A 6,028-nucleotide genomic window follows, 5' to 3' on the forward strand; every position below is an offset into this window, starting at 1 on the left:
CTTCCTCTGAGCCTCAGGATCCCAGCTATTAAATTCCTTCAACCATAAGTACAATTTTGTGTGTGTGTGTGTGTGTGACACTGACACTCCTCTTTGTCCCATAAAGGCTCTGACACCCCCACCCCCATCCAGATGATTGAACCATTCACCAATGTTCCCCACTACCCAGCCTCCCTAGATTACTGTTACCATGCTGCTGCTGCTGCTAAGTCACTTCCGTCGTGTCTGACTTTGTGTGACCCCAGAGACGTCAGCCCACGAGGCTCCCCCGTCCCTGGGATTCTCCAGGCAAGAACACTGGAGTGGGTTGCCATTTCCTTCTCCAATTCAGGAAAGTGAAAAGTGAGAGTGAAGTCGCTCAGTAGTGTCCGACTCTTAGCGACCACATGGACTGCAGCCCACCAGGTTCCTTCGTCCATGGGATTTTCCAGGCAAGAGTACTGGAGTGGGTTGCCATTGCCTTCTCCATACTGTTACCATAGCCACCTTCAAATAGAAGTTTACATTTTATCCAAATAGAAATTAAGATCATGGCATCCTGTCCCATCACTTTACGGAAGGGGAAAAAGTGGAAACAGTGACAGATTTTATTTTCTTGGGCGCCAAAATCACTGCGGAAGGTGACTGCAGCCATGAAATTAAGAGATGCTTGCTCCTGGGAAGAAAAGCTATGACACACCTACTTTGCCTACAAAGATCTGTATAGTCAAAGCTATGGTTTTCCCAATTGTGAAGTATGAATGTGAAAGTTGGGCAATAAAGAAGGCTGAGCTCCGAAAATTTGATGCTTTTGAGCTGTGGTGCTGGAGAAGACTCTTGAGAGTTCCTTGGAAAGCAAGATCAAACCAGTCAATCATAAAGGAAATAAACCCCGAATATTCATTGGAAGGACTGATGCTGAAGCTCCAATACTTTGGCCATTTGTTGCAAATGTTGCAGAAAGGCGGACCCCTTCCAGGGCCCGAAACTGGGCTCTTGTCTAACACTCAGAAATGAATTGTCTGAGGAGACACATGTGCTGACAAAGCAAGAGATTTTACTGGGAAAGGGCACCCGGCTGGAGAGCAGTAGGGTAAGGGAACCCAGGAGAACTGCTCTGCCGTGGCTCGCAGTCTCGGGTTTTATGGTGATGGGATTATTTTCCGGGTGGTCTTTGGCCAATCATTCTAATTCAGACTTTTTTCTGGTGGCCCACACCCTCCCTCAGCCAAGATGGATGCTGGTGAGAGGGATTCTGGGAAGTGGACGGACACACGGTGTCTCCTTTACCTTTCCTGAACTCTTCTGGTTGGTGGTGGCTTATTAGTTCCCTATTCCTTATCAGGATCTCCTGCCATAAAGCAACTCATGCAAGTGGTTACTATGGTGCCTGGCCAGGGTGGGTGGTTTCAATCAGTGTGCTTCCCCTAACAACTCCCCCCTGAGAGACTTCTTGGGAATTAGGGAGGAGGTCTCTTCCTCCTGTAACTTCTTCCTGGCATGGGCGTAGGCCTGCCTAGCAGAGCAGAAGTCTCTCTCTCTCCCTGATAAGTTGGGGTGTTCCACATCTGAAAACAGCTTCCACCCTTTTAGTAACAGCAATTTAATTGGAAACTGTTGGCCCCTCTCAGAGATGAAATAGACAAGGGCCAAACAGGAGACCTAACAGGATGGTCATCTCTGGTCCCCGGAAACAGAAGGCAACATTTGAGGTGAGGGTTGCAGGGTTTGTGACCCTTTTTGATTGGTTGGTGGTGAGGCAACAGAGCTGTGCTCCAGGAATCTTGTGTTCAGTCTGAAGTCACCATCCTCCACCTGGATGGGGCCGCAAAGACACTGCTGTGCATATTTGTTTGAGTAGGAACCAGGACTCTGGAGGCTGTACCAACCTTTGATTGTTTCTCCTGTTTCTGTATCCCCTCGCTTCCCCGATTAGCAATTGTCTGAATCCACCCTTTGCAACTCAGGGAAGGTCAAGGAGGCTGAATGAAGCCTATATCCTACAGACAAGAAATGGAGAACACAGAACTGATCTCTACTCCAGAGCCCCACAGAGTTCTACTCAGTTTTAATTTAGGGAACTAGGCAGCTATGACTGTGATAACTCCCTGTCAAAATGGAGCATAGGACTGCCTCAGCTTGGAGTATAGACACTGAATTGGAAGTATTTCTGAGTTCCAAGTTCTAGATCTGAGGCTTGTATGATTAAAATCTCAATCCCTTGGTCTGCCATTTTGGTGTAACAGACCCCATTAGAAGTAGTTGGAGGACTGATGACTGGAATTTGGAAGACAAAATAAATCTCATTTCTTTTTAGAAGAATAGGCCTAAAACCCAGTCTGGACCTGGCACTTCAGGGAGACAGGTAGCCAGTTGCCTAGTTTTATAAAAAGGAAGGTTGCAGTTACTAGCTTCCAGCAGACACTGTTTTGAGAATGGTGGCATCCAAGCCTGACACGACTCAGAAAACTCAAGTGTTTAGCAATACAAGGTCTAATCTGAAAGTACACCCATAGCGTCACCTAGTTATTTCCCGGGATACCTGAACCATAGCTACTCTAATAGCCAAAGCAGATTTCACCATTAATGACGTCAGTGTTTCTCTAGGTATGAGAAGGTGCAAGAATTGGGACTCATAAAATCTTCTCCTGAAAAGATCTAACTATCTGAAGGCCTGTTCTGCCAGTTTTTCCCAGAGCACAGAGTGCCTCATTCCTGATTTTCACCCTGAACTCCTTTCAGGGGCGTTGAAAGTCAGCAGTTGCAGCGGCCATGGTTTAATCTTTGTAGATGTAGATGGCAAGTGTCAGTCTTCAGTTGGCACAGCCCCTTTTTGCTCATAAACTTGACCATGATTTTGAGGGGGGCATTTCATGACCATTTTATCCCATGGTGCTGAGAATGTCCATTCTCAGGTTTGGCAAAGATTTTGTTGACAGGCCACTTAATGTGCTGTTACTGGACTAGGCCATAAAACAGTATCCAAAATTCTCTGGACCACCTGTCTTGCTAGCCTCTTGGTCCAGGAAAATATTCCCTCTTGTTGCTTCTTCCCATATCCAGAGTTACACTGCTACCATCATCGATCTCATATGGGACTATATATTATTCTATTAGAGGCCTCAGACACACATTTGACAGTGTAAGAAACAGCAATTTTATAAAACAGGTGAAATACAAATAACATAGCCAGCAGTATTAGTAAACAAGTGAGACTTAAGAGCTTCCATTAGATGTAGCCCAGTATATCTCAGGTCATCCGACTTAGTCTGTTCTGTAGAATCTTTATCTTCCAGGCAAATTATATATTGGCACGGCAATGGCACCCCACTCCAGTACTCTTGCCTGGAAAATCCCATGGACAAGGGGCCTAGTAGGCTGCAGTCCATGGGGTCGCTAAGAGTCGGACACGACTGAGCGATTTCACTTTCACGTTTCACTTTCATGCATTGGAGAAGGAAATGGCAACCCACTCCAGTGTTCTTGCCTGGAGAATCCCAGGGACGGGGGAGCCTGATGGGCTGCCGTCTATGGGGTCGCACAGAGTCGGACAAGACTGAAGTGACTTAGAAGCAGCAGCAACCATCTATAAGGCACATAGCCCCGTTTTCTAGTGTTACTAGACTGACTGTCCTTAGTATGATTTAATTGTTTTCAACACAGAGGAGACTTTAAACCTAAATTACCAGAGCCTGGTGTTATCTATATAAATGCATCCCATAATTGTGGGAGATTTTTTCCTCCTTTGCTGAAACTTTTCTTGTTGCTCTGATTGAGCTTGAGTAATAGAAAATAGCTCAAATTTATGGCCAGAGTCAGAGCAGGCATTATTAATTGGCCTGGTGAGGGGATCCCATCTAGTAATATCACAGTAACCTGAATATGACTATAATTTTTTTTTTAAAGTAAATTTTCTCAGGGCCAACCAGTTAGAGTCTTGTAGTAGAGAAATTTAACAAGGTAACCCAGAACTAGACACAGGTAATTGGCCACAAACCCAACAATTGAATTGATTTCTAAAACTAGCATAGAATCAGGCCTATGATAGAAAAGCATTTGATTTATATACAAAAGTCTAAGAGGTCAAGAAAACATAAATGACCATACGAATCAGGTCAAGCATCTTGGGCAAGCTGTCTACCTCCGATGTCATCATCTTCTCATCCTGGTGTAGTGTAGTTTCTCCTGCTTGAGCATCATTTTAAGGTAAGATCAGGTCAGCTGTCTTCTCTATAGACCAATCCACTGTAGGGGCCTTTGGAAGTGGGAATTAATCTAAGAGTTAATTTCCCTTCAGTTTCATTGTGCATGAGCTAGTTAAGAGTACCTGGTACAAAAGTCCTTCCATCCAGGTTGGAGCCAGTCCCTTAAGTTATGTCTTTTTCCAGTCCTGGTTGCAGGTCATGAGGCATTTACTCTTCATCCAAAGATAGATTACTGAGATAAGCTTCAGAAACAAACTTGGGGCATTCTTTAAGAATTCAATTAAGTTTTACATTAATATCACATAACAGCAAAAAACTATCTGAGAGATAAGTCTTACTAGATGCAGACCTCCATTAACAAACTGGGATTTAATATTTTTTGAAATATCTTTTTCTCCCTAAAGTTACCCTCATTTTTATCAAATATAAACAAATTAAGCCTAGCTTGTTTGCAAAATAGGTCTGTTTTCACTAATTTTGGTCTGATGGTTTATATAACCACAATTGATCATAGACTTTTTATTTTGCTGAAACATTTATAGAGCCTCAGACTGAACTTTTAAAATAAAACAGGGCTGGGAAACTCACACCAAAGGCTTATCACAGATTTTGCCTAACAAATCTAGGTGAATTCTTCCCTTTCTAAGGTCTCAAAAATTTCTTGAGATTTTTGTCCCGTGAGGTAACTTTCCTAACTCATTTGATAAACTTACTGGAAACCTAAGAATTTCCAATTTTTGGAGGAGTCAGATAGAGAGAAAATATAATTGTTATGTTTATAATGTTTAATTTTACCAAAGTATTGTCATAATTCGTTTGAGAGGAAGGTTTTCCCTACTCCCTGAAAACCCGTAATTTTTCAGATAGAAACCATAGAAGTTATAAGCATATTCGCTGCTTCATTCAGTCCTTTTGTTAACTTTTGTGAAGTCATCAGGTTTTCTATTAGAATACCAGGACATATCAGAATGTTCAGAACTCCATATAATTTCTAGGATATCTTATTAGGAATTTTACCATACATTATAACATGAGTCGATCTATTACTCATTTGATAATCTTTTTCATGTCATTTAACCAACCAAATAAACACAGTTTAATATCTCTCTTTAGGATGTTTCAGGGGCCCTCTGAAGCACCCCAAAGTTAGCTAGAGGCCAAAAGAACTTCAGAAGAATTCTATTTAGGAAGTTTTATCGAAAAGATCAATTAAAAGGGTTTAGAGCATTTGGTCAGATTTAGTCAATGTTGATGGGTGTATCATTTAGCTTGTTGATATGTCACAATAGAGAAAAAGAAAGATATAAACATCTGAATGCAGAGTTCCAAAGAATAGCAAGAAGAGATAAGAAAGCCTTCTTCAGCGATCAATGCAAAGAAATAGAGGAAAACAACAGAATGGGAAAGACTAGGGATCTCTTCAAGAAAATCAGAGATACCAAAGGAACATTTCATGCAAAGATAGGCTCGATAAAGGACAGAAATGGTATGGTCCTAATAGAAGCAGAAGATATTAAGAAGAGATGGCAAGAATACACAGAAGAACTGTACAAAAAAGATCATCATGACCCAGATAATCACGATGGTGTGGTCACTGACCTAGAGCCAGACATCCTGGAATGTGAAGTCAAGTGGGCCTTAGAAAGCATCACTACAAACAAAGCTAGTGGAGGTGATGGAATTCCAGTTGAGCTATTCCAAATCCTGAAAGATGATGCTGTGAAAGTGCTGCACTCAATATGCCAGCAAATTTGGAAAACTCAGCAGTGGCCGAAGGACTGGAAACGGTCAGTTTTCATTCCAATCCCAAAGAAAGGCAATCCCAAAGAATGCTCAAACTACCA

The sequence above is a fragment of the Bubalus kerabau genome, chromosome 5 (genome assembly GCF_029407905.1).
Source record: "Bubalus kerabau isolate K-KA32 ecotype Philippines breed swamp buffalo chromosome 5, PCC_UOA_SB_1v2, whole genome shotgun sequence".
Lineage (NCBI taxonomy): Eukaryota > Metazoa > Chordata > Mammalia > Artiodactyla > Bovidae > Bubalus > Bubalus kerabau.